Below are 24,390 nucleotides of genomic sequence, written 5' to 3'. Positions count from 1 at the left end.
TGTTCCATTCTGGGTTGGGGTCTCGGGGGTCTTTCACCTGAGCACCACATAAAAATAAATAAACAAAATAAAGGTATGTTGTCCAACTACTTCTAAAAAAATAAATTTTTTTAAAAAAATTCCTCTTTCCTCTTTTCTTTCTTTTTTTTTTGGGGGGGGCAGTGGATGGGTACTGGGGATTGAACTTAGTAGCACGACCACTAAACCACCTCCCCAGACCTATTTTGTATTTTATTTAGAGACAGGGTCTCACTGAGTTGCTTAGTGCCTCGCCATTGCTGAGTCTGGCCTTGAACCCGAGATCCTCCTGTCTCAGCCTCTGCAGCTGCTGGGATTACAGCCGTGCACCACTGCACCATGCCCCTCTTTTCTTGACCTTCCTCCTCCCTGCCCTATCTCACCCCAATCCCCCAATGCCTCCTCCTGTCCTCAAAGAGTTCCTATTTCTCCGCACAAATGTGGCTTTTGTTTTTGTATGTCTTTTTAAAATTTTTGTTGTTGTTGTCAATGAACCTTTATTTTTTATTCATTTGTTTGTTTATATGTGGTGCTGAGAATCAAACCCAGTGCCTCATACATGCTAGGCAAATGCTCTACCACCAAGCCACAACCTCAGTGCTGTTTATACATCTTAATGAAGATTTACAAATATGATCTCACACATGATGATGATACAAGGTGGTAGCCATCTTGGGTTCTTTATTTTTGTATATATCTACTTAATTTTTGGATTATCAGTGATGTGAGCTTGTGGTGAATCAAAGCCATCTGTACTAGATAGTGGTGCCTGTCAATACCCTTTTCTTACCATTTAAGTGCATGCCAGCCTGATTTCCAATGGCAGTAATTCTAATTCTGCCTATGTTTGGCCACTGAGGTATCTTCACCTACTTATCCATGGCAGACAACTCAGGAATTTAATAGTCCCTGAAAATAGCCCTCATTGACTGATTGGGAATTTATGTTTAAACAACTAACTTGTCTTTTCTCCTTGGTGAGATAACTCATTTCCAGAATAAGACATGTATGTGTTCCATATTGCTTCCCAGAATTCCCTAGAATTATTAAGCTATAATTGTTCCTGCTAGTATAAGCTGGATTGGCCTTTTTTTCTTTTTTTGGCCTATTTTCCTTTGCTACTCTCTTATTGGTTATTTCCTGCACTTACCTCTGAAATAAACTATTTGTACTTGATTATCTGTCTCAGGATCTGCTTCTGGGAAAACCCAAAGTGTTTTCATAATATGATTATTCACTCAAGTTGTAAATTAGATTGTTTTGATACTTTGAGTCTGGTTCAAGGGAAGTTCCATGTCTTTTAAAAATTTTTTTAGTTGTAGATGGACACATACCTTTATTTAATTCTTCTTATGTGGTGCTGAGGATTGAACCCAGTGCTAGGTGAGCGTTCTACCACTGAGCCACAACCACAGCCCAAGTTCCATGTCTTAATGTTCTTCGTAAATGCATGTGTTGCTGAAGACCACAGTTGACATTCAACTCAGCAGTTAGCAACATCCACAACCAAGTAATACCTATGTGCTCATTACAGGGTCTGACAATGTTGTAACAATCTTTGGATAGCACTGTTTCTGAGTACTGTGATGATATTTGCCTTTTAACCATGAAGTAGAAGATATTATGATATAAGCTGGTAAATTTCCTCAGGAGGAGAGTCTAGTTGTTGAGCTTTCCAGTTTCAAATGGTTCAGCGATTTTCTTCCATGTTTAGTCTGGCTGCTGACACAAGTGTTGAAATCTCACATGCCGATAAGCTTGAGAAAAGCTGGGACTGCTGAGCTAAGTCTGTGCTTGTAAAAGCAAGAAAGAATTGCTGTATTGAGGAAAGAACCCCAAATTGACAGAAGATTAAGCTAGGAAGCCTGAAGGGGGTGGATGTTTTAATCTCTAGGCACAAAATTAGTCTGCATATATATATTGATCACATTCCTGCTGTTTTAACCATAATTGTTTTCAGTTTCACCTTATTATTCACAATTCTCTAATATTTTATGTGCCCAGAGTGTCTGTGTGTTATATGCACAATCTGACTATAATCCAGTGTGACATTCTCTGAGAGTCAAGCTTCCAAGGACATCAGTATTTCACACCATGATGCTTTGTAGGACACCTTGCTACTCTCTGTGGGGTTCAAACATCAGAAAGGAAGAGAGATCTAAGACTTGGTGTAATCACCTGAATGTAATGAATCAGGTCAAAGAAAAAAAGTAAGAGAGAAAAAAAAGAATAAAATGGATATTGTACTAGGGAAACTAGGGACACATGTCAGTGTTTGTCCAGTATAATTGCGCTTTGTTTTCCCCTTTTAAAATGGAAAAGATGACTGGCAAAAGTCTCTTCTTCCTTATAAATAGGATTGGCAAGAGGGGAGGGGAGAAAAGAAAGGGGTGTCTTTAAGAAGTGATGGCTAGTAGTGGGAAAGAGTCTGAAGGCCAGATTCCAGTCCCTGCTGTGACAGTTATTTACCTGCTCTGCAATTTGCAATTGCATTTACTGCAAAATTAAGTTTACTTCTCATACACCACCAGACCCAGAAAATGTTGAGGTTAGGAATTGGTATTGAATCAGTGATTTCTCCCACATCCACATGACATCAGGTACAGAATATACTGAATTTTTTTTTTTAAATCAAAAAACAGAGCAAGTACTAGGGATCCATGGTGGTCAGAGATGAATTTAATTGATCTGCATCAGAGGAGAAAGGTCACCTCTAGATTTCAATTATTCAAAACATATTTACTGTGTGTCAGGCACTTTTTTTTTAGGTACTGGAAATACCTAACAGAAACAAAATCCACATCTACATAGATCTTGCATTTTGGGGGACAAGTAAGGCAATAAAAGATATAAGTAAACAAACTTCAATGTGCTTGGTAGTGACAAGTGCTAAGGAGAAAAAAAAATCACACGAAAAAGGGGGGAAGGAAGAGAAGTAGGGAGGCTGTGGTGCAAATTTGATGGGATGTCAGGGAGGGAAAAGTGTAGTCCTAAACTGGATCAACGTAAGGAACTCTGGGCTTGTATTTTGATAGAAATATAAAGAGAGGAAGGCTTCAGGAATCAGGAAAGATAAAAGCAATTCCGGAAGCTGAGGTAGGAGGATCGCAAGTTCCAGGCTGGCCTGGGCAACTCAGGGAGACCCTGTCTCAAAAATATGAAGGGCTAGGGGTGCGCGCCTCTGGGATCAATTCCCAACACCGGGAAGAAAAACAAAGAAAGGAAAGAAAAGAAAGGATGCAGAGTGGGGAGTGGGGAAAGGCAGTGAAAGGCGATCCAGTCAGAAGGGGGTTGTGAGGGAGCAAAAAAACGCGTTTTAGGAGGAAAGAGGAAAGCAAAAGTACAGCGCGGGCTTTCGTTTCACGGGAAAAGAGTCATGTTTATTATTTCATTTGGAAAAGGCCAAGGATTGTGCGATTTGTGACAAAAAATCCCGTTCTGAGATTCTCACTCAATGGCTCTTTCGTGAAAGAATAATTAGGGTTCCTACCTCACGGCTTCCGATTGGCCCAGTGTAGGCGCGTGCTGTGCGCCTATTGGTCGCTGTACCTGTCTCCAGATGAGCGGCCATCTTGGGTCCCGCCCCTACCGTGAGGCCGTTTGGGAATTGCAGTCCCGGCCGGCTGTGTCCCTGTCAGAGAGTTTTGGCACTCAGACCCCCAAGTCCCTCTGGAGGCCATCCCAGTGGGCACACGCTCGGGCAGCGCTCCAGCCCCGCGCTCCTTCCCTCTTTCATTCCCAGCTGCCAAGACCTTGGAAGGTAGGGGCGTGGGGCGAGCCTGAGTGGAACAGTGTACCTGGGATGCGGTTCTGGATTTCCACGTGCGTCGAGTCACGACCCCCCGCGGCCCAGTGGGGCGGGGACTGGGCTAGCGCAAGCGGTAGGCTCTGTCCGAAGGACCCTCCCACCCGCTGAGACATCTCGGGTTTGGGACTCAGGCCCCTCAGTTCTTCAGCACCCTCTGCCTTTTATAAGTGGGGAAACAGGTATGGGGTCGCTGCAGCCGACCTACTTTGCCACTTGTGCTGTAGTCGGTTCTGGCCTCTCTGTTGGATCCAGTGTTTTTCCGTGTCATAGATAAGTAGCAGGAATCCCTGCCCCTACAGTTCTGTGTTAAACTCGAGGGTCCCCAAAGAAGGTCTGAAGAGGTGCCCAGACAGGAGCAAAGCAGGGCATGTAGAAGGCAGTATTTGGGGGAGAAAAATGCACATTTGATATTTAAAAGACTCCCCCCCCCCAAAAAAAAAGTATCTTGTTAGTTGTGTGAGAACTCATCAGTACTTATATTTTATGTTTGCGGTTTTGATTTTTAGATTAATATATGGGAATTTCAAAGGTATATCCATATGTGGGGGGCTGTGGAAGGGACTCCCGCAACTTAGTGGAACTTGAGCTGTATTTGCAGCTTCCTCTGGTATGTTCAGATTCTGCCTCTGCTGTGTCACCTTGCACCTACCTCTCACAGTGCTAATCTGGGGGGGCGGGCTTAGTGCTCAAGTGGCCCAAGGATGCTGTCTGAAGCCGAAATTTAAGTTGAGGTCTTGTTGGTGAAAGTTTGCCATTTGCAAGCTAACTGGTATTACTATTCTGGATTTCTCAGAAATGTGCTGCGGGCCAGTGGAAAATACATCGTCCCTCACCCTTTTTTTTTTTTTTTTTTTTAATAAAGGCTCTGACCCCAGCTGGGCCGGGACTAGATTACAGATAACGGTGGGAACTCTCACCTGTGGTTAAGCCAGGTGTGCCTAAAAGTTCCTCTTCCGCTCCATGTTATGACCTGAAGTGTGTGCAGCGAAGGCTTCTGGGAATTGGAGTCCTGCCTTTTGTGTCTGGTACTTCACCTCCCTACGTGCCTTTTGGCTTGGCGAGGTGTCTCCTGGGAGTTGGAGTCTTTTTCAGCCGCTCGGTGTAGCAGCCCTGTCGTTCAGAACTACAACTCCCAAGTGTTCCTGCATTCTTGGTTCCCTAGGTCTGAGTCAAGTCGGCTTGAGCCGGGACTAGAGAGAAATGTTTAGTAAAGATTTTTGTTCTTTATTTTTCTTACTGTTGGTTATCTATACTTTTATGCGTATGAGATATAGGATTGTATAATGTGTTCCATGTATTAGAGAATGTGCATTTTTTTTCAAAAACAGCGAACAATAATTTAAGAGCGTGTTCACATGATTTCTTTTTTAGTAACACTGCATCTCCCATTTGTATATAAGAAAATGCAGAAGATGGTTTGCCCATGGTTACACAGCTAATAATAAAAAGTAATATGTATTTTACTAAGTATATATTACATTTATTATAACAGTCCTTTAAAAAGCTATATGAAAGAAAGAACGAACTATTTTACACATTAGAAAATAAAGTCAGGAAGGTTAAGCAACTCATTCAGAATGTTAACCCAGCCAGTGAATAGAAGTACTGGAATTGTAGCCACTTGTACTTCACAATCTCTGCTTAGAAAAAGATCCCACCTTTCAGAGCTGAGAGCGAGCCCAACCCTTTTACTTCTGTAGTTAGACAGTAAACATTAGTGCTTTTAAAACCTTTGAGATCATTTAAGTCTAAGGCAAAGATCTTGGAACAGTTCCTGGCATATAGTAAAGGTTCCACGAAAGTTAGCTATATATAGCCTCATAATACCTTTATTTTAGAGATGGGGAAACTGGCCCAGGTGGTAATGCAGTTTGCCCAAGGTCACACGGTTGGTTTGTTTCAGAGACTAGACCACGCATCTTATTTCCAAGCCCAGGGTTATTTTCCTCTTGCCAGCAGTCAGCAAACAGGAGCATCACATGTGCAGTTGTTTAGATAATTGTTTTCCCACTAATTTGCTCTTTCTATCCCACAGACTGGGCCAATTTTGTAAAGTCCCTTTTCTTAGTATTGGTAAGTTTGTAATAATTCATTAACTCAACAAATGCCTTTTGAGCATCTTTATATACTCATGTCTCTTGAGGTGTAAGGGCCACAGAGGTGAAAACTATTTACTGGGTTAGAGCTGAAAGGAACTTATAAATCATCTATCTCTTTCATTTTATAAATTAGGGGAGTGATATACAGTCTTTCTCTCATGCTCTTGTGTCAAAAGCATCCTGTTTCAAAGGAGGCAGGTTTCTGGAGGCTTCACAGAATGGTGTGTGACCTTTCCAGGGTCATACTGTCTTCTACTTGATATCCTTGTCTGAGCCTCATTCTGTAAATATTTGGTGGACTGCTTTAGGACATGTTTTTATATCCTTATCTTTAATTGTATGTACATGCAACTTCAATATGTTCCATTTCTGTTTTGGCTGTCCATATTTTTCCATTTTGTTCTTTCAGATACTTGATAACACAATCTGATACTGTATTTGCATTCACAGATATTAAAATCTAACCCTTTGATATAAGGTATCAGAAATGTACAAGAGGTATTTGAATCATACAAAACTTTGATTTTAAAAGATACATATGCCCTTCAATTATGTATTCACAGATAATAAGCTAGTAACTCTCACTTTTCCTTTATGAATGATGATTTCTACATAATTAGATAATAACATAACAGTTGTGTAAATTGTTGACTAAACATTCCTGAAAGATTCACTATGCAAGAATTCTCCCCATCAAGCCGTGTCACCCAGCATTCTATTAAGTGACAATGATAACTCAGCTTCCAGCACACTGCCTGACCACTAGAAGATACTTAAAATGTATTTGTGGAATTACATTCATAAGCACCCTTGAACTCTCTTCCCACATCTTTTCCTTGAATTTCAGTTTTCTCTTTTAATGTAGAAATGCAGCTTTGAAATATAAGATGTAGGAGGTTACTTTTCTTTCAACGTCTACATTGCTGAAGAAAATCTCAGCCTTTGAGGTCCCCCTCCAAGGGTCTGTCTTTCTGGACATGTTCATGTCTCTGACTTCTTCGATGAAAAAGCTCTCTAAATAGCAAAACATAACAGAAAAGCACTAGGGGTTGGTCATGTGGAGGCTTGTGATTTTAGATCTTAGCTTTCTCTTAGACTTATTTTAGGCTTGGTTTCCTCTCTGTGAAATGGGGATAATAACCATTCATGCCTCATGGAATGATGGTAAAGAAGAAAGCATTTGAACTTTGAGCATGTTGTTGGACTTGCAATAGATTTCAGTAAATAGATAAATAATAGCTCTTGTTTTTCATTATTAATGTCATTTTGTATATGAAAATTTGTATTTACTCAAGATTAAAATTTAAGCCAGATATCTATTTTATAGTATAATTTGCCATTTGTTTTCTTAGTAGCAAGTTTAGTCATCACATTTAATATATGAAGTTTGTCACAACTCTTGCTAACCCATCTTGTTAGCATAGTGATGTTTTCCTTTGTGGGCAGGGTGATTGTGAAGTTTTCGGCTAGATTCTGTCTGTTGAGAGGTCCCTGATGTTGAAAGATATTGAATCTTGGGTTGAAAAGAAGCCTACTTCTGTCAGTGAGATATTCTCTCTACCTCTAGGAAGGACTTGGGTCCATTCCAGGATCCTCAGGATGAAGGGAAACAGTTGTCACCCTGCTGGTGAATAATTTAGGGGATATACTCATATGGACGCGTTCGTGCTTCTTTCTGAAGCGGACAACTTCAGTAGCTATGAGGTTGTAGATAGGAGGTGAGTTTCTGTAAAGGGGTGTGTTAGATTCATTGCTGTGACCAAAATACCTGACATAAACAAATTAAAGAATGAAAGATTTATTTTGGTTCCTGGTTTCAGAGATCCCAGTGAATGGTTGGCTGATTCTGTTGCTTTGGGCCTGAGGTAAGGCAGAACGTCATGGTGGAAGGGTGTGGCAGAGGAAAGCTGCTTAGCTCATGATAACCAGGAATTGGAGAGAGAGAGAGAGAGAGAGAGAGAGAGAGAGAGAGAGAGAGAGAGAGAGAGAGAGAACAAGGGGCCAACGACAAGATATAGTACATTCCCAGTAACCTACTTCCTCCAACTATGCCCCACCTGCCTATAGTTTCCATTACCTTCCAGTAGTCCATTCAGCTATCAATGGGTTAATCCACTCATGAGGTCAGTGCCCTTGTGATCCAATTACTTCCTCAAGCACCACTTCTTGGAATTGCAGTGGAGATCAAGCTTTCAACCCACGAGCTTTTGGGGGACATGCCAGATCCAAATCACAGCAAAAGGTGATGAAAAGGACAAGGGACAGAGGAGGAACAACAATGAGGATCATGGCAGAAACAAAGAGCACATGGGCAAAGGAAACAGCAGAGGCCCTCGGCATCCTAAATGTGCTTGTATCCAGCACATTCTTCTTGCTTCTGGCTCTGCCAGATACCACCATATGTGCTGGTGATAGATCAATGAATGTAGCTAACAGGGAAGTGATAATGGTGGTGAGTACTGGTATGTTCTAGCTGTGGAAGAAGTAAGGAAAGAAAGGAGATGTTGGGATTTGATGAGCAGAAAGAGGTTTGGGTGCTTGCCGTATAAAAATCAATGGCTGGAGGAAGTGGTGAGATGAGGCTGCAGAGGCAAGCATGGGTGATAATATGCACAGTTGGTTACTTGTATTTTGTGTGTGTGTGTGTGGGAGGGGAGGTACTGGGGATAGAATCCGAGGGCACTCTGCCATTGAGCTATATCCCCAGCACTATTTATTTTATTTTTTATTTTAAGACAGGATCTCCCTACCTTGCCCAGATTGGTCTTAAACTGTGGTCCTCCTTACTCAGCCTCCAGAGTTACTGGAATTATAAGCACGTGCCACCATGCCCAAGCTAGTTATTTACATCTTAAAAGAATTTTGGATTTTGTTCCAAGGACATTTAGGAAATCATTTATCATTCTTAAGTGGGGAAATGAAATGTTTGAATTTTTTTTTTTTGAAGGTAGATGAGGTATGGATAGTAAATTTGTGAAAGTTAATGGTTGATGTGGAAATACCAGGTAGGACAGTACTTGAACATTAATGTGCATATGAATCTCTTGCTGCTTTTAAAATGTAGATTCTAATTCAATAGATCTGAAATGGAACAAAGAGTTAGTATTTCTATTTCTAATAGGATAATGCTGCTAGTTCATGTACTTTATTTTGAGTAGCAAGTATTTAGGAGATGCTTGAGTTGCCTAGGTGAGAGATAATAGTGGTTAAAAGAATGGACTCTTGGCCTTATGAGTTATTATCTGTGTGACTCTAGGGAAAGTGTCCTAATCTTGCCTCAATTTTCTCATGTATGAAATGGAAATAATAATTCTAACTGCTGAGGAGTATTTTAAGTTTTCAATGAGGTAACCCTCATTGGAAAGTACTTAACACAGTAGCTGGCATTCAATAAATGGTAGCTTTTGATTTTACTGTTATTATTGTTAATAAAATCACAACTTTATGCATATGCTTTATATTTCTTTATCATATTTTGACTGTTGAGTGTAATATATTAATACTTTTAATTCTACTATTTTTGTTTACCTCCCATATATCATTTCTGGAACTTTTTTCTTCTTCCTTTGTAAATGCTTGGGTATTACGGATACAAGGGAGGAGAACTATTTTTTTCTCACTCATCCTGTAAGGGACTAGCGAAACGTTGGAAGAAGAGACTACAAGAGACTGGCTTTATGCAATAAGCATAAGGGGATTTTTATTGAGGATCCTGATTCAGCGCGCTGAGGCTCCAGGCTCACTCAGGAAGGGAAAGCAGCCCAGAGCCCAGAGCAGGGGTTGAACAATGCTTAAGTACACTTTTTGGGGAGGGCAGGGGCTTTGCATACATCATAGTCTCCTTTAACAAATCACCATACACCGTGGGAAAATCAAACAACAATTCTTAGACTTCATTAGTACATTCATTGGCGGGAACAGGGCTGGCTGGAGTGATAGGTCATTCCTAAGGAGGGGGTTACATTTAAACTGATTGGTTTGGGCCTTGAATGCCTACATGCCGGGCTACACAGAGTCCTAAGTTACAACCAAATGGCCAGTAGGGCATTGTCTTAACTGCCTCAGGAATTTAACCCAGGCTTTGCAGTTTAGAAGCAGGTTTACAATGCCTGGTCCTCTACATTTTAACTCAGGCTTTGCAGCTTAGAAACTTTACCCTTTCAATCCTAGACTTATGACAAAAGACAGATTAGTACGAGAAAAGAATATGAATTTATTTCATAAAATTTTTGTGAAACATGGGAGTCTTCATGAGGAAATGAAGACCTGAATAAATTGGTAAACCTGTGTATTTTTCATGCTCATTTTGATAAAAATGAGATAATTATGAAGAAGTCTGATTAGATTTTTAAAGTCTGATCTAATGTTAATAAACTGGAGGAAATATAACATGGGCTCTTTGTTTAGATTCTTTGCTATCACCCTTGTCTCCAGAGATCAAGATGTTCTTTTTCTCTAGGTATAGGGAGGACACTTCGTATGAGAGGTCTTATGCCCTGTTTCATGGGAAGGTCAGAAAATCCTTCCAGGGTTTTATGACCTACTTCCAGGAAAGGGAGGGAGGAAGAACCTTCTTGCTTCTGTAACTTTTTCAAATTCCTTTGCTTTAAATATTTTGGGGTATAATGTAATGAGCCCTGTCATGGGAAAATAGATGTATCATACCATGCAGTTGAGTCTCTCTAAATTCAAGGAAGAATCTATGACCCTTAAAGTAACATGTTATATCTGATTATTAAGGTAGGAGTTTAAGTTATCGTCCCTTCTTGGAAATTCATCTTTTATGTAATATTAATCTGTTTGGATTGCTTACCAACCAGTGCTGGCTACAATTAGATCACCTGGGGCTAGTCCTATCCAAATAGATCAAATTAGACGGGGTGAGGGGAGGTAGATGCTGGCATTTTCCTTTTTAAGTCTCTCAGGTGATTTCAAAGTACATTTAGAATTGAGAGTCACCAATGCTAACAAAGGAATATTGTGAAATGAATCAGGTATAAATAGGTAAAGGCCTCAGAAGGAAATGAAATATCTAGAAAGTGGCAATTTGAAGGCTTTGGGAGTGAAAGAGGTGAAATGGCCCCTCACAGAGCTCTTGTGCAATTTGATGAACTAACAACAGGTTGTGCCCTGAGTTATGTTTGAGGGCGGGGAAGCTCTTGTATCTCTGGCTTTGCTTACCTGTATCAGGATTTTCCTTATATCAACTTTCAGTTTGTTTCTCTCTTTCTTGTATTTAGTTTGTTTCATTCTTCATAGCTGGAGGGGAAAGGATAAACCCATTAAAGCTGTGTTCAAAAGAAACTTTCATGGCCCATGACAGTATTATGGAAAAGGTTTAAAGGATTGTTCCGGTAAAATGCAACCCACTTTTACTAATACTATTCTTACATTCTAAGGCAATAGTTTGAAATGAACTACTTAAGCTGCCTATTATAAAGTTTGGTTTCTTTCTTTTTAAAAAATAGTTATCCCACTCTCCATTTCAGGGCAGAATAATTAGGATAATTTGATTAAACACCTTTAATTTTCTGGATTATTCATAATATATTGGAGACTGTAGGGGAGGAAAAATATCTTTTCTGTATCCTCCTAGGTTCTGCTCCCGGGCCCTGGAGATGAATCTGACAAAAGCCAGATTAAGAGGAGAAACTGTTATGTATTTACATGGAGGCCTTCATAGGAAAGAAGACTCCAAACCCATGGGCAGACCTTGGAGCTTCTGTGTTCTGTGGAGAGAAACTAGACAAAGAAAAAAGTGGTGTGGCATAGCTGGGAGAAGATGGCTAGGAACAAAAGGTTGTTTCTAGTAAGGTTCTCTATGTAGATAAGACTCCTTTCTGGTCTCTGGGAGGGAGCCAGGACCACCTTTACAAATATGTCTCCTTTGCTGAGGGAAATTTATGCCCTGTTTTTAGCTAGATGGGGGAGGGTAGAGTTGTTTTATTTATTTATTTTCCCCTGTATCTGGCTCAGAACAACTCTGATGCTAAAGTGGCATATTTTGGGAGTGGCAGATTCTGATCCCCTTTAGTTCCTCTTTTTTTAAAGATTTTTTTCCTTCACAGAAAATGAGTGCACTTATATTTGTTTGAGTATTTGTATGTAAAACCTAATGTCAAAGGTCCAGGAGCTTTCTTAGCCTGAATTTATATTACCCCACACCATAATCTCATTTTCTAAGCCTCTCTACTTACCACAAGGTTATTTCACAATGTGGTAGATTTATTTTTCTAGTTGTTGACTCCACAGAGAGCAAAAGAGAGAGGGGAAAAGAATGTTGTTGCTAAAGGGTTTAATACAGTTAAAAATTACATATATTAGGGGCATTTTGTAGGTATGCCAGTGTTTTCTTGTAATGAATAAATATGGGTGGAAGAGAAAATTGACGAGGTGTTCAAGTTCACAAAAGGTTCATTGACAGTTTTCTGGAAATTAAAGACTCAGTCTTTTTATGTGTTGATTAGCATCCTTGTTATGGATTTTCCTCTTTCTATTAACAATTAGAATTCTATTAAAATTCAGTATATTTTCCAGTTTCTCACACTTACAGTTACTGGAGTTAAAAACCATCATAGATAATGTTGAAGTATCAGTACTCCCTCATGAGGCTTAATGCATGCATATTTCAGTTGAAGGGAGACTACAGTCTATAGTTACTTAATCAGTGAAGTTTGTGGTGTGTGGGAACAACAAAATTTTCATTTTCTAAAAGTCTTGAAGTCTTCTGGTATGTTCAGTTTTAAAAACAAAAACAAAGCCCTCTGCTACTTTCTTTACACTGTATTACCTAAAGGACACTTATCTGCTTGCATGAGCCAGGGGATGTTCAACCAGTGCCAGGCAGTTTATGTATGGAGTCAGAGCCTGAGGACAGATGGAGGGAGGGGTGGGAACTTGCTAGAATAAGGTTGTTTTTAACCCTGAAGCACTGATAACTCCTGTTAACCTCTCCCAGGAATGAGCCTGGTGAGAGAAAAGGTAGTAATCCAGGAGAGAACAGGGACCAGAGAGAGGAGAAATGCAGAGGGTATGGAAGAGGAACATAGCAACAAAAAGGTGGCTGGTGGAAGAGGAGGGAAAGTTTGTGTTTTTACAATCATCTGTGTAATTAAAATTAAGTCTCTGTCACTATATCATATGAAAGCGGTAGGTCTTATTTTTACTGACTTTTGTATACCAATTTGGAACTCCTTTGAGGTACAGACTATAAGTTATTAAAAAATCATAGGTGGATATTTTAGAGAAATAGGTGGTCACACTCCAGTGTAGTTGAAATTGAGGTATTAAGGCCTGCACCAACTCCCCAAGCGCCCGATTTGATCTAAATGGGACCCATTCTGGGTGATTTCACCTTTTAGCCATGGCCACAAATAACTGGTTAGAAAGATATCCATACAGGTCAAATTTATGTAAAGAATTGGGCACTATAATTGGGGTAAATAAATTTCTTCTAGGAGGCAAAGGAGCCTCATTCTAATCTTTTTTAAAAATATTTTTTAGTTGTTGATGGACCTTTATTTTCTTTATTTGTATGTGGTGCTTAGAATCGCACCCAGTGCCTCATGCATGCTAGGCAAGTGCACTACCACTCAGGCACAACCCCAGCCCCTCATTTTATTCTTAATATGAGATATAGCAGATATAATATATTATTTTAAGTCACCAGGATTCTTCTCTCACCAAATTTAGACAGACTCAATTTTATGGGCTGAAATACACCCATAATATCCCAATATTTAAAAAGGGTTAAAGGACTTCCTCATGTCATATGCCAACCTCTTGGAATTATTTCTGCACCCAGTGGGAGGGGATTCTGTGACTGGCCAGTCTTGGGGAATATGCCCACCCCTGGAGAGGAGAGGTTCATCTAAAGGAAATAGGCAGGGATGCCTCATTGCTCAGCAACAAAGGTACCATTCATATGTACTTTGATGTATATGGGATTGCATATCTGGCATGGATATACAGAGAGATGCCTGTTTTAGTTAGCTTTGTATTGCTGTGAGCAATCTACCTTTCAAGGACAACTTGGAGGAGCAAAAGTATTTGGCTCCTAGTTTCAGGGGTTTAATCCATGGTCAGCTGACTCCATTGCTCTGGGACCAAGATGAGGTAGAGAATAGCAGCCCAGGATACAACCACTAGGAGAGAGAGAGAGAGAGAGAGAGAGAGAGAGAGAGAGAGAGAGAGAGAGAGAGAGAGAGAGCGCGAGAGCACAGGGAGGGAGGAAGGGAGGGAGATGTGTTTATGGGAGGTGGCAGGGACAAAATATAAACCCCAAAGGCATCTCCCAGTGACCTACTTCCTCCAGCCACATCCTACTTGCCTGTAGTTACCACCCAGTGAATCCATTCAAGTGTATTAATCCACCAATCAGATTATAGTTCTCATAATTGAACATTTCATCGGAATTCTTGCATTATCTCACACATGAGCTTTTGAGGAACACCTCATACCCAAACCATAGTGATACCCTATTCAAATGGAGGTATTGATACTTTCAGAAGAGGGGAAATGATACTCAGGGTATAAAAACAACAGGTGAGTACTGCAGTTTGAAATCCCTGCTGGCTTAGTGGGTAGAAACAAGGTCAGGAAGCTTCAGTAGCCAGTGGCCACAGATAAATCTGCAGCTGAGGCCCACTCTTGGCTCCTTGGAGCAGGGGATAAAGCTTCCTGTAATCTAAGACTTCCTGTGGGCTCTTGAACTTCCACAAGGCAACAGTCCAAGGTTTTACTGGCCTAGAGGAATTAGCTGTGTTTGGCTTCCTGGTGCAGATAGAACAGCTGGGTCCAACTCCTGTGGGTGAAGGACTGGCTAGAACTATATGCAAGGGTCCTGATGAGACCAGAAGCTTCTGCATTTCCAACAAACTCGTAGGTGTTGCATGAGCTGCTAGTTCATGGTCCCCCCTTGGAAAAACAGTGTTCTAGATCTTTATGTCTTCTGTTTTAAAGTAATAAGTAGAGTTGTTTAGAGTTTCCAAATTCTGTCTAACTATCTATCACTATATTATAGGGTGAGTATTATTATTTTCAGAGTTTTATTTTTCTCTGAAAAATGTATTTAATACCCAGTTTATGGGTAGGTCTGAATTAGATGGGATAATCTGTCAGCATAGTGCCTTTCAAGTAAATACTTGGTAAATGTTAGCTATTTTAATCAGCTATTATGTTTTACATTTTTATTATTGTTGAGCTCAGAGGTTCATATTCATTAAATCCCAAACATGTGCTTTTCTAATTACCAGATGCATGTGCTTGGACAAATTTCTTGGCTAAGCCTCAGTTTCCTCAGCTTTAAAATAGGGATTTATAATGGTAATGGCCTATGAATGTGAGGGTTGAATAATATTGGATATATGAAGGCCTTGGCTCATATTAGCTAGTCTCATTACTATGAATACTAACCAGTGGATTTGAGGGGTCTACACAAGTAGCTTTTACTAATAGGGTTTGGCTATGTTTCTGTGAGTTCTTGGCAGTAGACTATCAGTGTGGTAGGAGCAGTATATGGTCCTCACTAGGTGTATTGGTAGGTAAGGGGAAGGGATCTTGGTTACATCAAGTAGGCAGATGGAGTGTGGTATAATACTTTGGTGACAGGTCCAGGCACAAATCTGATTTGATACTGAAGGTTGCTCTAACCTTGAAACCCAAGGGCCTCAATGCTCTTCTGATTGTGGCTGAACCCAGGCTCTGCTGTGGTCTCAATGTGACTCAATACATGCCTTGGCAACCTGACCTGCCTGGTACCCCAATTTCTATCCTAAATCCCCAGCTATATTCTTGCCAGTCTCTTTGGAGAGTCATTCTGTTATTTATCGTTTATTTTCTCAGCAAGCATGTACTGAGGCCTCCTGTAGGTCAGACACTGGGCTAAGTGTGGGTATTTATCAATAAACAAGGCAGGCACAGTGCCTGCCCTTATGGGGTATAATGGAAGAGATGGGAAACACGCAAGCAGACACTTGTTTTTATAGAATGCCAAGTTCAAGAAGGATGACTGTGAAGTAGTGTGATAGTGAAAGGGGTAGGTAACCTATTTAGACAAAATGGCCAGTGATTTGAGCAGAGACCTAATAAAAGGATAAGAGAGGGTGCTGATATTTAAGCATAGGCCTGAGTAATGGATGAGAGGGAGCCAGCCATGTGAAGAGCTGGTACATGGGAAGGAGCTTGCCTACTCAAAGGGATGAAAGAAGATCTCTGTGGCTGGACTGTAGGGATTAAAGTGGGGACTGGCACCAATGAGATTGGCCATATAGGCAATGCCCAAGTTACTTAGGGCCTTGGAGTCAAGGTATGGAGTTGGGGTTTAATTATCGAGGTAATGGTCCTATTCCTGAATTTTGGTACTGTGGTTGGAGGCTTGTTCTTTGATGTCCAGACCTTCTTTCCTGGCTTACTTCTTTACTGAGAATCTGCTCTTAGACTTCTTTGTCATTCCATATTGCCAGAACATCAGTTACAGTCTTGGATGATTCCTCTCTAAGGTAGTATTTTCATAGGCTGCTTCAGAGGCCTGTTAACCTGCTCATCAGACACCAGGTTCCATGTGTCTAACAGTTCCTTCTTAGTTCCTTTATCTGGCTTCTGTTCAGTGTTTGTTATATCTGCTATGGATGTGATGTCAGGTGCATATCCTTCCTGATCTGACTTTTCAGCCTTGTGGCAATGATAATCAAGAGCAAAGCCCTTGCTGGAGGGTGTAGATGGACAGAATGAAAAGGACTGAGGAAGAACAGTTTGGGATCTATTGATTAGTGGAAAGAAGAGGTAATATACAATTTTACATGTTAGAATTATGACATTTTATATGTCAGACATGTGGGGTGTAGAGGCAAGTGAATCTACACAAGTCCTAGACTTCAACCTTTCTTAAGATTTCTCTGAGCTTGCTTAGCCTCTCATTTCCTCCTCATATTGGGTTTATTACCTCGTTTATTGTATTAATATTGTCTGTCTTCCCTCTATAGAAAGTTAGCTCCAGGAGGACAGGGACATTGCTGGTCTTTTTCATGGCTCTGTGTCTGTACATAGAAAAATGCATGGCCTCTGATAGAACAAATTTTATCTCATTGTTGCCATCAAGATCTGAAAGTTGATCTCCTGGTTTTATCGTGAAGGCTGATACTCTATGCAGATTGGCTATTTGTACTGTGCAAACAATAGGAATTTTCAAATGCTGGAGAGTCAAGGAGAGACTCTTAAGGGGAAGGCATAACGGGGAGCTTATTATCTGGCTCTGAGGTCTGACTGCTGGCTTTGCTTTTCATTTACTGTGTTATCTTGAGTGAAGTGTTCAACTTCTGTGTACCTCACTTTCTGGAAAATGGAGATGACAATACTACCAAGCTCTTAGAGTTATTGTAAAGATAAGTAAAATCATTGATATAAATAATGCCCCACATAGTGCCTGGCACATAGTGAGCCCTCAACAAATATTATCTGAAATTGGTGTTGTTAAATCTGTCTATCTCTTATTGCAGGTAATTCTTATATGTATATGCTAGTTTTCACTTTGAAAATCAAAACTAGCCTTTTATCTGTACAATGTTACGTGGGGAAGTCTCATATTCACTTTGGTCATCAAATAAACATAGAGAATGTCAGTTTTGAGTATGTAAAATATATTAAAAATGTTGATCAACAACAACCCAGAATTCAGCAAAAAATAAAAAATAAAAAAATAAATAAATGCTGGTTGATGTAAAAGACTGGAATATAAATCAGAAAACAAATACATCCGCAGTACTGTAATATTTAAATGCCTTCTCATAAACACTTAAGATTCTCATTAGTCCAACATCAGAAAAATGATAAATATTAATATTTGTCATCAAAGAGAAAGCTTAGAAATCAAAGCAGAGTAAATAACTGTTGTATTTCAAGGATTACATAATGTTAGGTACATTTTAAATTGTTTCCCCAAAACTGTATTAAAAAAAAATCTGTATGAGACAGTTTATTTTTATCCAATATATAAACTAAGAAAAATATGCATTAAATAAAAAAAAATTCACGTGATTTGCTGATTCAGATCATGTTTTCAAAGACTTGGGTTTTGTTGTGTCTTATCTCAACAAAAGAGACACACATGTATCCAAGCAAGCCCTCCTTGTCCCTTGATCTTGAATTCTATTTCAGGAGAGTCACAATGGAAATGGACCACTGGAAGATCATGAAAGCACATGGGTGCTTCCTGTCGTCCTTGGGGGCTCTCTTCCCAGGCTTCTCAGCTCTTCTCAGTTCATGGTGCTGCAGCTCTGTATGTTCCAGAAAGCACATGCTAGAGTCTCCAGGGTCAGGAGGGAGTGCAGGGAGAGAGGACAGGCTGCTGCCATCATTTTGATGTGGATGGGCTCTGTTTCTGTTTTCACAGGACATGAAGTAACCGGCTCAACATGAGAAAGACTCACTGTGTTGCCAAAAAAGCATACTTCTGACAATCAGGAGACCTAGAGTTTATTTCTGGCTCTCCCAATGCCTTGCACAAATCTCTTCCTCTTGCTGGTCCTCCCTTTCTACATATGAAGCCAGGGCTTGGGTCTGATCATTCTGAATTCCTGTTCTTCTCCAATATCATGTGATAAGAGTGAAGATCTGGGCTCTGATGAGCACTTCCCTTGCTTTCTGCAGAGGGTAATTCTGCCATAGCTGACTCTGGGACCCTGTGTTATCATAGGTAATTCACTTAAGTCCTTGGCTTCCTCATCCATTAAGTAGGAATAGTGCAGGGTTGTTTTAAACATAAGAGAGGATGTTTAGAGAGTATCTGATATTGCATCTGTCATATCACAGGAATTAAATGATGATGCTGTGATATTGTTATTGCTGGTATTATATCATAATATTGTATAGCGTGTTATTGGTTTAGTCTGCTTTTTCACTGCTGTGACTAAAAGACTTGACAAGAACAATTAGAGGAGGAAAGGTTTATTTTGGTGCTCATGGTTTCAGAGGTCTCAGTCTATTCAGTCCATTCAGAAAGTCAGCTCCATTCCTCAGGGCTTAGGTGGGCAGAACATCATGGTGGAAGAGTGTGGTGGAAGAAAGTGGCCCAGGACATGATCAGAAAGTGTCGGGGGGAGGGAGGGTAGGACATGACACACAGATACTTCACTCACCAGATGAAAATGTACACCCCAAAGGCATGCCCCCAATAACCCGCCTATTCTAGCCACACCCTACTTGCCTTTAGTTATCACTCAGTTAATCCTATGGGGGGGCTGTTAATATACTGATTGGGTTAAGGCTCTAATAACCCAATCATTTCACTTCTAAGCTTTCTTGCATTCTCTCACACATGAGCGTTTGGGGGATAACTAATGTATAAACTATAACAGTTATTTTCTATATTTTTATATATATAATATATAATATCTTGACTTAGTACTTTTCTGTCTCTTTGTCCTCAGTTTCCTCATTTGGAAACTAGGGATGGCAAAAAAACCTACCTCATTGGTTAGTTGGAGGAATAAATGAGATAATACATGAAAACTGGTATACATAGGCAGTAAATACATGTTAGCAATAATCTATTATTTTTTAAATTTTTTTTTAATATTTATTTTTTTAGGTGTAGATGGACACAATACAATGCCTTCATTTTTATGTGGTGCAGAGTATCGAACCCAGGTCCCGCCTGTGTTAAGTAAGCACTCTACCGCTGAGCCACAATCCCAGCCCAAATCTATCATTTAAAAAAATTTTTTTTGGTTGTAGATGGACATGATACCTTTGTTTTGTTTGTTTATGTTTATGTGGTGCTGAGGATTGAACCCAGTGCCTCACACATGCGAGGCAAGTGCTCCAACACTGAGCTACAATCCCAGCCCCTATCTATCATTTTTATAATCGCTCACAATACCTTGAATATAATAGTGCTTTTTTATGAAAGATCTAGATAATATGAGGTGTATAGTATAGTAACCTTCTCAAATACATATGCTGAATATTTCTGGTAGTTCAAAAGACCTAACACTTCCTTAAACATCTCATTTATTATAGGGAATGCTAAGTAAATGATGTTAAATCTGTACTTAAAAGTTAAATATCCAACATTGTTTCTCAAACCAGGATTTTGAGGCTTCCTTAAAATCTGCTTTTTCAGGTTCATGATCAGGAGTTGAAAGCAAGTTAGGAGATACCTTACATTTTATTGGATTAGTATGGGCCAAGCATGAAACCAAGGGCTTTGCATGAATTCTCTCATTTTATTCACATAGCAACTCTCTGAAGTAGAGACTGTTATTATCCTTGTTTTGTAGTGGAGAAAACTGAAGCTCCGAGAAGTTAAGTAAATTTTCAAGGGCACCCAGCTGGTAAGCGATAGGGCAAAGACATGAATCCAAGCCATCCATTCAGGGAGTTTGTACTCTGTCAGCTGATTTCTTTAGATGGTATATCTGCTTAGTAGTTGCTTCCTCTGTATAATGAAGTCTAATGGACAAAGACAATATAAATGGACTTGCTTTTTTAACAATGGCAGCAAATTAACATTTGTTTTTATTGTTTTTGAGATCATTCAATTCCAAGTAAGTTGATGAATTTCAATATAGAATAGATTTATTTAAGGAAACATCAATATTTTTCTCAAATTGGCAATATCAAAACTATATTTATGGAATTAAAGAAAACATACTGCATTTATATAATGCAAATTCACTTAGAAACATGAAACTTTTAAAATCATTTTCTGTAGACTAGTTTGCAGCTGTTAGCATCAGTCTATTTTGAAAACACAAAAATAAATTGTTTCTCATTAACTCCATTGAATCTACAGGAAGATATTAAACAAATATCTGGTGTCAAATGAGTCCAACATCTTGATCAGAGAGCTCAGAATAATCTATGAGAAGGTGCTATTAAAAAAAAAAAATAGGGCTGGAATGTGGCTCAGTATAGAATGCTTGCCTTGCATTCATGAGGCCCTGGGTTCTATCCCCAGCACCACCAAACAAACAAAACATCTTGGTAGCTGCATAAGAAATTTTAGATTTAAAAGATATAGAATTAATCTCTTTGCCATTACACTCTTAGTTGATAGCACTGTTTATGTTTCAGGATAGGTCCTTTCTAGCCTTTTTAAAAATTACATGTATGTATTTGTTTTCTTAGTTTTCTAAACTGGGATCATGCTTTATAAATAGTTTTGTTACCTGTTGTCACTCATATGCATTTTCTCAGGTCATCACTGTTTCCATGGTTTATCCCTGTTAGAACATGGATGTTCTGTTGTAACATTTCCCAATTGATTTAACATTTAGTTTTCCCCATCATTTTTTCCTGACATATATTAATAGCGAATATTTGTATATGTGTGTAATCACATCCATGATTTTTTTTTAGGATACATTCTCATAAGTGGCAGTGCTGGGCCACACTGTCTGCTATGGTAGCATCTGCCTGGTTTTCCTTTGCTGCAGGCAGAGATCCCCTGTAGACATGGAATCCTCACTAACTGCTTCCACTGGGCTCTGCTTCCCTGGAGCTTCAGAGAAGAGACTATAAAGCTGGAAGCTTGTGGGACAGTTAACTCTCTGTCTTCAGGTTCTGCTGGTTGATCAAAACAAATGAGTTGAATTGCTTGTGCCAGCCTTGACCTGCCATGTATTATTTAGTATGTTAGTATGTTGCCATGTTTTATTTATTATATTAGTAAATACTATTACTTAATATGTTTCCATAATACATGTTATGTATTATTAAGTATGCCAGAATGTCTTTAGCTGCAAGTAGCAGAAAATCTGATTTAGGATGGCTTAAAAAAAAAAGAGGATTTTTTTTCTTTTCCTTCTGTATAATAACAACAACAACAACAACAACAAATCAGAAACAGGTGGCTATTCAGCAGGTCAGAGATGTGGAAAGCATTTCTGCAGTGCTCTGGGCTTTTCCCTCATGGTCATGGAATGGCTGTGGCTGAAGCAAGCATTATCCTTCCAAGAAGGAATGATAGACAAGAGAGATGAGTGAGATATATTCTTGATCCTGGGAGTTGTTAGCCTGATCCATTAAAGTTGTTCCTGTTTCTCTTATTGTGATTTAAGACAACGTAAGTAAATATATGTTCCTTATCAAAAATATATTTATTTGTAATCTCACAGGTAATTATTGCTCTCATTTCCATATCTATGCATATAATCTAGTTATAAATGCACAGAAAAGTGGGATTATCCTTTTTTTGTACTGCCTGTTCTATCCTTTTGTGTACTGGCCTTTATTTTTGTGGTGCTGGAGATGGAACCTAGGTGTTTGCACAAGCTGGGCAAATTCTCTACCACTGTTATAAACCCCAGCCTGTAACTGACCTTGTTAACCAGCATCGAGATTTGTGCCTAGAACCTGATAGATGCTTAAAAGGTTTACTGAAAAGAATTCTTTTTTTTTTTTGGTATTGGGGATTGAATCCAGGGACGCTTAACCACTGAAGCACATCCCAAGCCCTTTTAAAAAATTTTTTTTGTAGTTGTAAATGGACAGAATGCCTTTATTTCATCTGTTTATTCTTATGTAGTGCTGAGGATCGAACCCAGTGCTTCATGCATGCTAGGCAAATGCTCTGCTGCTGAGCTACAGCCCCAGCCCCCTAGACCTTTTTTATATTTTATTTAGAGGCAGGGTTTCACTAAGTTGTTTAGTCCTTACTAAGTTGCTGAGGCTGGCTTTGAACTTATGATCCTCCTGCCTCAGTCTTCCGAAATGCTGGGATTACAGGTGTGCACCGCCTTGCCTGGCTGAAAAATTAATGAATTTTTTTTTTAAAAAACAGAGCCTAAATACATTTCTGTATCACTGAATACTTTTCTACAGTATGTATTTTACAGCACAGTTTTTAATAGGTGCACATTGCTCAGATTTGGATGTTTCATAATTTCCTTCACTCATTTCCTATGATTTTACATGTAGATTTTTCCAGAATTTTAAATATAACAATTCTGCAGTGAACCATCTTCTTATGATTGTGTATAAGTGTGTGTGTGTGTACGAATATCTTATTTCTTTAGATGAATTTCTTTTAAAAGTGGAATCACTGGGTCTAGGAATGGCTGTTCTTGAGGGCCTTGGAGAATTTCACCAAATAGCCCTCTTCAAATGTGCTACTTTCTTTCTTTTTAAAATAATTTTTTTTAGTTGTTGATAGAGCTTTATTTTTATTTATTTATATGTGCTGCTGAGAATCGAACCCAGTGCCTCACACATGCCAGGCACAACCCCAGCCTCAAATGAGCCGCAACCCCAGCCTCAAAGGTGTTATTTTCTACTACTACCAGCAATGAGAGAGTTCTTATAGCCTTTTTAGCTCTTTGTTTTTAACAGAATTAAGTGTGTGTGTGTGTGTGTGTGTGTGTGTGTGTGTGTGTGTGTGCTCGCGCGCATGCACATACAGGCACCCTGTTCATCTGGTTCAAATTTCCTAACAACACAAAAAGGTATAAAGTGCCCTAATATCCAGAGTATACAAAGAACTCAAAAAATGAAACAATAAGATAACAAATAACCCAATCAACAAATGGGCCAAGGACCTGAACAGACACTTCTCAGAGGAGGACATACAATCAATCAACAGGTACATGAAAAAATGCTCACCATCTCTAGCAGTCAGAGTAATGCAAATCAAAACCACCCTAAGACACCATCTCACTCCAGTAAGATTGGCAGCCATTATGAAGTCAAACAACAATAAGTGCTGGCGAGGATGTGGGGAAAAGGGTACTCTTGTACATTGCTGGTGGGACTGCAAATTGGTGCGGCCAATTTGGAAAGCAGTATGGAGATTCCTAGGAAAGCTGGGAATGGAACCACCATTTGACCCAGCTATTGCCCTTCTGGGACTATTCCCTAAAGACCTTAAAAGAGCGCACTACAGGGATACTGCCACATCTATGTTCATAGCAGCACAATTCACAATAGCTAGACTGTGGAACCAACCCAGATGCCCTTCAATAGATGAATGGATAAAAAAATGTGGCATTTATACACAATGGAGTATTACACAGCACTAAAAAATGACAAAATCATGGAGTTTGCAGGGAAATGGATGGCATTAGAGCAGATTATGCTAAATGAAGCTAGCCAATCCCTAAAAAACAAATGCTAAATGTTTTCTTTGATATAATGAGAGCAACTAAGAACAGAGCAGGGAGGAAGAGCAGGAGGAAAAGATTAACATTAAACAGAGACATGAGGTGGGAGGTAAAGGAGAGAAAAGGGAAATTGCAAGGAAATGGAAGGAGACCCTCATTGCTATACAAAATTACATATAAGAGGTTGTGAGGGGAATGGGAAAAAAAACAAGGAGAGAAATGAATTACAGTAGATGGGGTAGAGAGAGAAGATGGGAGGGGAGGGGAGGGGGGATAGTAGAGGATAGGAAAGGTAGCAGAATACAACAGTTACTAATATGGCATTATGTAAAAATGTGGATGTGTAACCGATGTGATTCTGCAATCTGTA

General features: G+C 39.5%; 1 protein-coding gene and 1 long non-coding RNA gene across 17 annotated transcripts in view; one reads left to right on the top strand and one right to left on the bottom strand.

The window, feature by feature from the left end:
- Positions 1-4,833, bottom strand: part of LOC144375080 (uncharacterized) — a 35,259-nt gene extending 30,426 nt beyond the window's left edge. The window contains exons 1-3 of one of the 2 annotated variants that reach the window (XR_013434498.1): positions 4,744-4,833; positions 3,509-3,649; positions 38-1,806 (exon numbers count right to left, since the gene is read on the bottom strand). This is a non-coding gene — a long non-coding RNA (uncharacterized LOC144375080). The remainder of the gene's footprint in view (positions 1-37; positions 1,807-3,508; positions 3,650-4,743) is intronic. The other variant, XR_013434499.1, reaches the window with a different exon arrangement.
- The window catches only part of Fhit (fragile histidine triad diadenosine triphosphatase), a 1,362,797-nt gene continuing 1,342,005 nt past the window's right edge, over positions 3,599-24,390 (top strand). For 9 of the 15 annotated variants that reach the window (XM_078038558.1, XM_078038544.1, XM_078038546.1 and 6 more), the window contains exon 1: positions 3,599-3,778. The gene's annotated coding sequence lies outside the window, so the exon portion shown is untranslated. Of the gene's footprint in view, positions 3,779-3,876; positions 3,900-3,984; positions 4,006-24,390 lie in introns of those variants that run through there. The other 6 variants (XM_078038555.1, XM_078038543.1, XM_078038553.1 and 3 more) reach the window with 3 other exon arrangements.

This window comes from Ictidomys tridecemlineatus, chromosome 2 (assembly GCF_052094955.1).
Source record: "Ictidomys tridecemlineatus isolate mIctTri1 chromosome 2, mIctTri1.hap1, whole genome shotgun sequence".
In the NCBI taxonomy this organism is placed as follows: domain Eukaryota; kingdom Metazoa; phylum Chordata; class Mammalia; order Rodentia; family Sciuridae; genus Ictidomys; species Ictidomys tridecemlineatus.
Note: the sequence above shows the minus strand (reverse complement) of the source record. Positions and strands in the feature narration are given on the sequence as shown.